This window comes from Pseudophryne corroboree, chromosome 8 (genome assembly GCF_028390025.1).
Source record: "Pseudophryne corroboree isolate aPseCor3 chromosome 8, aPseCor3.hap2, whole genome shotgun sequence".
Lineage (NCBI taxonomy): Eukaryota > Metazoa > Chordata > Amphibia > Anura > Myobatrachidae > Pseudophryne > Pseudophryne corroboree.
The window spans coordinates 219,133,998-219,143,358 of record NC_086451.1 but is presented as its reverse complement, the minus strand read 5'-3'; positions in this window follow the sequence as shown (position 1 = coordinate 219,143,358).

Sequence of the window (9,361 nt, the reverse complement as noted above, 5' to 3'; positions counted from 1 at the left end):
GGAGCTCAGAGATCAGCATGGGCAGGGCCTTCTTGCATCCGATTCAGCCCAGGCAGGGCTCCAGGAACCTGGGTCCAAAAAGCCAAATTCCCTGTAGCTTTTGAGAATGGGCCAGTGACAGGAGAGTTGCGGAGCTCGGAGAACAGCAGGGGCAGGGCCATCTCCCCTATGAGCCCGATATTGGGTCCGCGATGGGCGTCCGTTGGAGCCCGCCGTACGCCCGGGCCCGTCTCCCTCTCCCCCGGCGGCAGCGCCCCCCCAGCGGACCAAATCGGGTGCTGCAATTTGTGGAAGTCTCGCCGATGAGTGCGGATAGGTGTTCCTCAGGCTGGGAGACACTTCCAAGACCTCGGTGGAAAATTAAAGAGTGCACAGCGAAAGTGTTGTGCGCGCCTCCTGTCCCACTACGTCCGAGAGAACCAACCTGCGAGATATTCAGGTGGTGGATGGATTACGGTATGGAAACAGTGAACCGAATGAAAATTACTCTTTTCTTTCTGCAACCCGATCGATGTGGCACCCTGCGCCCCGGCGGGGAGGGACGATCGCTCGGCCGGAACCAAGGGTCTCGGCCGGCTCCAGGCGAACCCGACCCTCCCTCTGCCCACGGCGCGCCCGAAACCCCTCCGCCGGCGAGGGTGTCCGGTCCCCAGGCGTCCGCCTGTGTGCTCCGGGCCAGAGCCGGGCGAGCCCCTCACCCGTACCCCGTGCGCAGTGGCGGTTCTTGCCACGGGTAAGCAGGACTTTTGCCCGGGGCGCCGCCTTCCGGAGGGCGCTGGTGCCATCCGGAGGGCGCCGCACCGTGGCAAGATCCGCCACTGCTGCCCGCTGTGTCCCCCGTCCGCCTCCGCTGCCCGCTGCCGTCCCCGTCCTCGGCGCCTCCTGTGAAGGGAACTAGACGCTATGCGTCTAGTTTCCCTTCGTGGAGAGTAACTGCTGAGCGGTGCGCGATGACGTCATCGCGCACCGCACAGCAAAGGTCCTCTCCACGAAGGGAACTAGACGCATAGCGTCTAGTTTCTCTTCGTGGAGAGGACCTTTTGCTGTGCGGTGCGCGATGACGTCATCGCGCACCGCTCAGCATTCAAGCGGCGCTTTCAATGTACAGGGGGCGTGACTCACCACGCCCCCTGTATTAGGCCACGCCCCTTTCCTTCCCGGGGCGCTCTGCGCCCTTGAACCGGCCCTGCCCGTGCGGCATGGTCTGCTCCGTCCGCCGGCACCCGCAGGCATCCGACGCCGCCGGCGGTGCCGGGGAAGCGTCCCCCTCGTCCAGCGAAGGGCGCTCGCCCCCGGACCCCGGTGTAGCACACGATTTCCCAGGAACCGAACAAGCGTTGCATCGAGATCCGAGGATGCGGCCAGCCCCGACGGCCGCTCCTCGCAGCCCCAGGAGGGCCCTGCGCACCGCCCCTGCTCCGGTGAGGTGGCCGCATGGAAGGGTTTGCCCGCTGGGCCCCCCCACCGCCGTGGACGGGAGGGCCGGACGGGTCGGAGAGTGAGAGAGCGCGCGTGAGGGGAGTCGAGTCTGGCGGCAGGGCGAGAGAGAAGCGCAGACTTGGAGTGAGGCTGGCAGGAGACTATCCAGGAGATGCAGGGAGAGCGGGAGGCACTTTTCGGAGGGAGCCGGAGGGAGCCGGCGGAAGCCGCGGTCGCCCGGGCGCCAGAATGCGGCCTCCCAGATGGGTGACGGAGCCCCGTGAGATGGAACCTTTTTACACCCTTTCACCCCCCCGGGGACCAGATGAAACCCGTCAGGCGTAGATTGGGATGAGGTGGGGCTGGGGGCAGTTGCTGCCATCCCAGCGAAAAAACCACCCCCCAGGAAACAGGCGAAATCGAGCGCGGCGAAGTCACCCTCCCTGGGGTGTCCGTCCAACGGCGCGGGGCGGCCGGGCCCCGCCGTCCACTCTGACTCCGAGCTTCCCAATTGGCCCTACCGGGACGGCTGTCCTCCACCTCCCACCGCCCCCCTCCCGAGTGTCCGCTCTGCTCGAAACCCGCCCCGGCCCGCCCTGCCGCGCGCCGGCAGGCGGAGCCCATTCCGGCGGACCCGCCGCTTTCGAGACGGCGCGCGCCGTGTCCCCCCGCTCGGGCGCGCGCCGGCCAACCCCGAGAGCTACCTGGTTGATCCTGCCAGTAGCATATGCTTGTCTCAAAGATTAAGCCATGCACGTGTATGCACACATGGCCGGTACAGTGAAACTGCGAATGGCTCATTAAATCAGTTATGGTTCCTTTGATCGCTCAACCCTGTTACTTGGATAACTGTGGTAATTCTAGAGCTAATACATGCCGACGAGCGCTGACCCCCAGGGATGCGTGCATTTATCAGTCCAAGACCAATCCGGGGGTTCCCGGCGGGTCTGCCCCGGCCTCCCGCCGCCCCCCGGCCTCTCTGGCGACTCTAGATAACCTCGGGCCAATCGCATGTCCCCGTGACGGCGACGACGCATTCGGATGTCTGCCCTATCAACTTTCGATGATACTTTCTGCGCCTACCATGGTGACCACGGGTAACGGGGAATCAGGGTTCGATTCTGGAGAGGGAGCCTGAGAAACGGCTACCACATCCAAGGAAGGCAGCAGGCGCGCAAATTACCCACTCCCGACTCGGGGAGGTAGTGACGAAAAATAACAATACAGGACTCTTTCGAGGCCCTGTAATTGGAATGAGTACACTTTAAATCCTTTAACGAGGACCCATTGGAGGGCAAGTCTGGTGCCAGCAGCCGCGGTGTGAAGTTGTGTCTAGCTGAGCTCCCAGATCTCCAGAGCAAGGCCGAAGCCTGTGGATTTGTCTGGTGGGGCCCTCCCCGGAATGATGGAGCCTCCTGGGGCTATTTCCCAGGAGAGTCCCCTGCCTGCAGGGCCTGGCCCTGGTCCTCCCCCGATCCATGTGGGGGCAATGGCAGGCAGGGGGTCGGTGTGGATGGGTCCGGCGCAAGTTGGAGAGCCTTAGGGGATGGCCCGGCCGGGGTACCCCCGAAAAATGAGGCAAAGCAAGGGGTGGCCTTATCCCCTGGTGAAGAGAATGTCGGTGTTTCGGCTGAGGGGGCTTTGGGCCCAGGAGGAGAGTTCGGCCCTGTATTGCCCAGTGGCCGCAGGCTCATAGCACCGAGCAAATTAAACCCCAGCGTGGTGTTGGTCCCCTGTGTGTTTGGGGGGGCTAAGAAATCGGAGGAGCTGAGGGTCCCAGCTGCTGCTGCGGGGCCACAAACCTATAAGGCAACTAAATCGCAGTATATGGAAAATAACCAGAGGCATGTTTCTAATAATGCTTTATTGGAAAGTGAAGCGCCTACAAGTCCCAGCAGCCACGAGGGCTGATCTGCAGCCTCTAATGTGTAAAGAAAAGCAAGACCCTGCAAGCATGATGGAAGTGCATTCTAATGCAGTGAAGCAGGTAACTCATGAACTTATGGGAGACACATACCTGGTGCAGCATGGGGCAGAGCGGCCAGCTCTTGTGGAGATGGAGGTGCAGCAGCCAGAGGCCGCTTTCGTGAGAGAGGAGAGTCTGCAGGGTCCGGATCGGATGTCAGCAGTGACTGCGGGTGGTCCGGCCCAGAAGATCGAGTCAGCGGTGCCTGTGCAGCGGTCGGGTGCTCCTGTGTGCAGCGGGGAGGATCACCAGGAGCAGCGTGAGGTCCGGAAGCTGCCCGTTGTGCAGGCGGGTGAAGATGCTTCCGTCCTGGAGCGGCTGCTGACAGCGGCTCAGGAGCGGGAGGTGAAGTCCGTGGTACAGTTGCGGGTGTTGTTAGCGGCCGCTGGTGAGAGCGTGGTGTGCGCTGGCGGTCAGCGGCTGTCTGTGCCGGGTGCAGAGGACGGACGAGAGCAGGTCTGTGCAGCATTGGTGGGGGCTGGCGGGGGGGAGCGGGGCCCGGCCATCGCAGCATCGGAGGTCAGAGGACAGCCCTTAGCAGGGCAGGAAAAGGTCAGGGGTGCGGTAGGTGGGCAAAACCCGGCACTGGACTCTTCAGACCAGCAGGGTCTGGGACTGCGCTTGTTGGAGGCTGCAGGTGGGTGCGGCCAAGCCCGGGACCGGATTCTCTTGTTTACCAGGACATATCTGACATTCAGTTTGTGGCCGCAAAGGAGGAAGTGCAAATCATGGCACCGGATTCAAGTGTGTTGCAGGGCCCAGGTGTACAAGCAGGAGTGCCTGGGGCTGCAGGTGGAGCTGCAAGCGGGGAGGAGCGTTTGCAGCAGTTAGTAATACCGGAGGTGGCAGATGAGGTTGAGCTTGGTATGATGGATTCCGTCAGTGTGCCTCAGCCGCCAGGTGCATTGGATGTGGTTATGGGAGCAGAGGAGCAGGTGGGGGAGAAGGCGGGGTCAGCCCCTGCTGTGAGTGCCGGGCCCGATGCAGTGTTGCAGGTTCTGGAATCGGAGATATCAAGGCTTAAAAAAGCTGTCCTATACAAAAGGAGGAGCAGGAACCGGGCGTACAGTCGAGAGAGGCCGGTACTCTCCGCTGAGTTGGCCAGCCTGGAGGGGGAGCTTTGCGCCAAAGTAGCGGAATTAGAAGAATGGCGGTCCAAGTTGATGGTTATGGAGGCGAAGGTGGAGTCGACAGTGGAGTTGCCTCCAAATAAGCCAAGTGAAGCTGCGGTGCCGGTGGAGGTTGAGCACCCCCTATACGCCTCCATTCGCTGTCTGGAGGGGGAGGTGGAGTCTCCCGTGGATGGCGTTGGGGGTAAGAAGGATTTGGAGGATCAACCTGGTCTCTTAGCTTCGGTGGCAGGTAGTGAGGCGGTAGTGGGGAAAATCACTGAAGGGACTGGGACTGTGGGTGAGGGTTTGGAGGTGGGGAGGGTGTTGGGTGACCAAACCCGGTAATCCCAGGGACGGCATCGTATGCCGGTGTGGCGAGCGGGCCCAGGAAATTTCCTCAACAGGGGCCGATGGCTGGGCAGCCAGTAAAACGCTGCAACGCTGTGCAGCTGAAATGGTTTGGGGAGGGTTCTCCCCCGTGCAGGGCCGATTTTTAAAAAAATCTGTTTTCATTGGGCTTCTCTGCTGATGACCTGTTTGCATGTATACATACTGTGGGGACTCCCGAGTACGATGTAAGCTTTTTCACTTATAACGGTTTGCAGGCTTTTTGGTCTAAATGGGGCATGGTTAAGTTGCAGGAGCCTTGGGTCAAATTTAAGGCCTTTGCAAATACAAGGCAGGAAAGGACTAAAATAACGATTTTGGTCCGTAATGAGTCTTTAAGTGAGGCTGATTTAAATTTCTGGATTAGGCGCTTTGTAGAGAGAATCATCTCCCCAGTAGAGAAGGTCCCGGGGGTGATGGGCGTGTGGGGGGGCGCATGGTCAGCCAAAGGTCAAGTTGGCGAGTGGTGGCCATGTGCCCTCGGCCGCGTACATCGGGAGGGATCGTATACAATGCTTTTACCCCGGGCAGCCCCGGACATGCCATAGATGTGGAGATTTCAGACATTTTAGCCGGGACTGCCCGGTGCTGAAGTGTTCAAAATGCGGTAAATTAGGTCATTTATCCAGGGACTGTGACATAATTTCCTGTAACCTATGCGGTAGGGAAGGGCATCCGTATAGCAGATGCCCTGAGGCCTTCCATAAGTTGGCAATGGATGAGGAGCTAGTTGCAGTTGTGAGGAAGGTGGAGGAAGATGTCCTGGGTCCAATTTCTGTGTCATCGTGGGCTGTGGCAGCACCTCCTGCTGTGGCCCCTATGGAGGTGGCAGGTCCATCGGGGGTTCCGGTGGGGGGTGTTGTCTCAGTAGCTGCGGCCATTATTCCTGAGGAAGCCCCTTTAGATTGGTGGAAAAAGGTAAGGGAGGGAAGGCAAAGAAAAAGAGCAAGGACGGTGGGAGTGTGGTGCTAACCAACCGGTTCTTTGCCATATCTAGTGATGAAGGGGAGGAGGGTGAAGTGGTTATTGAAGAGTCGGGTGACTTAGTTCTAAGATCTAGGAAATTAAAACAGAGGAGGAGGGTAGCCGGTGTTTCCCCGTACCCTGGTAGGCTCAGGGGGAAGGTTGAGAGGGCAGGTGAAGAATCAACATTGGGTCAGCCTGCCATTGATAAGGGGAAGGAGGTGAGGGTTTCCCGGTCGCAGAAGCCGGTTCCGCAGGCAGCCCCTGAGGTGGGTGATACGGTGACCCCCGTGGAAATTGTTGGTCCTGTGGATCTGCCTGAGGCCTTGGTGCAGGGATCGCCCTTGATTGAAGAGGGTGTCCCTGGGCCTGGTCCTGGTTCTGGTCAGATACCATTGGCCAACCCTGTGGTGGGTCCGGCTCCGTAGCCTCCTGTCGGGGGAGGGGGGGTTGCCTGCTGCATCTTGTGGGGTTATTGGTGAGGTGGTTACCCTTGGTGAGGACGAGGTAGTTCCTCCAGGGGTCAGCGTGAAGCAATGGGGCTCGTCGGAGGATGTGTCCCCCCGACAAGTAAAGAAGAAGTGATACGGTCCTACTTGTAATAACCCTGTAAGGATGGCTTCCCAGCCTATTAGATTTGCCACTATTAATGTGGCATCTATTCTGTCCGACCGTGCTCGTTACATGGCCTTTAATTTTTTTGACACGGTTGAGCTCGATTTTTTGTTTTTGCAGGAGACTAGGGTTGGTCGACTTGCTGATCTCCATAAGGCGAAAGCTGAATGGAGACGCGGTCCCTCCTATTGGTCTCTTGCGGCCGAGCCGTATGGTGGGTTGGCGGTGCTTTTTACCGGCATGATAACTGTCCAACGGGTTATTGAGATTCAAGTAGGCAGGTGTATGGTTTTGGATATCAACCTGAGGGGGCACGACCTGAGACTTATTAACATCTATGGTCTCCAGACTAAATGGGACAGGAAGTGTCTATTCAGGGAGATAAAGCCATATCTTTTTTCGGCCCGGCAGATAATCTTTGGTGGTGATATTAACACAGTCCTTAGGCCTAAAGACAGGGGAGACTCAAAGACTGCCATCTAGATTCTGCCTTTTGCCAGAATCTAGATGGACCAAGATTTATGCTCTGTTTTTCCAGATGCTCTGGGGAAACAGGCTGAATCTGATCAAGAGGACTGTCACCTGCAGATCGAGGAGGGAAGGAGGCCTGGGGATGGTCAACCCAGTGCTATTCTTTTTGTTGACCTTTCTTAAATTGCATCTGGATAGTCTCCAGTTAGAGACTCCTCCTCGATGGGTAGAGGGCTTTGGGGCCTGGATGGTTCCCTTCCTCAAGGCATGGTTAGATGGAGGTGCAGTAAAAAGCTTGCGGGTTAGGCATGGATACCTCCCGGCCTACGTGGCTCCTAGCTTGAAAGTGACAAGGCGATGGGGCCTGGTGGCGGGGGAGGTCAAAAACTACTCTAGAAGGGAGCTGGAGAGGAGAATTTTGCGGTCCCACTTCTGGGAACCGCTGTCGCTGAAAGACTGCCCGCGTAGTTTGTCTTCAGATGGGCTTTCTCTGGTCAACTCCCAGAGAATCCCGCTGAAATTTCGTGACATTGCTTGGCTCTCCTTTCACGGAAGACTCTACGTGAGAGGAAACCTAAAGTATAGAAATGCCGATGATCGTGGCTGCCCACGGGAGGAGTGTCCAGGGGAGGAGGAGACGATGGACCATTTTTTGCTCAGGTGTCCTTTCAATGTAGAGGTTTACAGGAGAGTATCCAGAGCCTTGGGCATCCCGTGCCTTTCGGGGCTTAGTTACCCTGAGTGGGTTTACGGGGCGTTCAAGAGGGTGGGTCACTTTCATTTAACCACTTTGTTTCTAGTTAGTGTAGTAGTTAGGTATTACACGTGGAACGCAAGGTGTCAGGTCTCTATCAGACAGAAAGTCCTCCCTTGCGAAGTGGTGGCGGGTGATATTCTGCACGAGGTGCGGAAGATAAGGGATCTGGAGAAGCGCCGGATGGAGGCCGTGGGGTGGGCCAGGCTGTGGCGTCACCTCAGACCCCCTTGAGTGGGTGGCCGAAGTCTGGTGTCTTTTTCAGCTTTTGGTCTTTCTATCTCTTTCCACCCCCGTAGTTTTTTGTGTTGGATTACAGTTTTTGAAATATGGGTTTACATATGTCTGAGGAGCCTTTGTTCACTTCTTCTATGCTTAAAGTTGTAAATTTGTGGTGAAGTTTGTTAAAGTTTTGGTTTTGGTGACGGTCCCATTTTCTGTTTTAATTTAAAGCCTCTAGCTGGACTTTGTGAGGTTTTTTCCTACTTGGACTTAGAGTCTAAAAGACTCATATTACCCGAATGGGGCAGTTTCTGATATTGTAAAGTTTTGGTTTGTACTTTATATGCAAAGCTTTGTTGTAATATTTATCTAATAAAAAATTTCCAGCTCCAATAGCGTATATTAAAGTTGCTGCAGTTAAAAAGCTCGTAGTTGGATCTCGGGATCGAGCTGGCGGTCCGCCGAAAGGTGTGCTACCGCCTGTCCCAGGCCCTGCCTCTCGGCGCCTCCCCGATGCTCTTGACTGAGTGTCCCGGGGGCCCGAAGCGTTTACTTTGAAAAAATTAGAGTGTTCAACGCAGGCCCAGTCGCCTGGATACTTCAGCTAGGAATAATGGAACAGGACTCCGGTCTCCTATTTTGTCGGTTTTCGGAACTGGGGCCATGATTGAGAGGGACGGCCGGGGGCATCGTATTGTGCCGCTAGAGGTGAAATTCTTGGACCGGCCAAGACGAACCAGAGCGAAAGCATTTGCCAAGAATGTTTTCATTAATTAAGAACGAAAGTCAGAGGTTCGAAGACGATGAGATACCGTCGTAGTTCCGACCATAAACATTGCCAACCGGCGATCCGGCGGCGTTGTTCCCATGACCCGCCGAGCAGCTTCCGGGAAACCAAAGTCTTTGGGTTCCGGGGGGAGTATGGTTGCAAAGCTGAAACTTAAAGGAATTGACGGAAGGGCACCACCAGGAGTGGAGCCTGCGGCTTAATTTGACTCAACACTGGAAACCTCACCCGGCCCGGACACGGAAAGGATTGACAGATCGATAGCTCTTTCTCGATTCTGTGGGTGGTGGTGCATGGGCGTTCTTAGTTGGTGGAGCGATTTGTCTGGTTAATTCCGATAACGAACGAGACTCCCGCATGCTAACTAGCTACGCGACATCCTGTGGTCCGCTACCAGCTTCTTAGAGGGACAAGTGGTGTTCAGCCACACGAGATCGAGCAATAACAGGTCTGTGATGCCCTTAGATGTCCGGGGCTGCACGCGCGCTACACTGAACGGATCAGCGTGTGTATACCCTTCGCCAGCAGGTGCGGGTAACCCGCTGAGCCCCGTTCGTGATAGGGATCGGGGATTGCAATTATTCCCCATGAACGAGGAATTCCCAGTAAGTGCGGGTCATAAGCTCGCGTTGATTAAGTCCCTGCCCTTTGTACACACCGCCCGT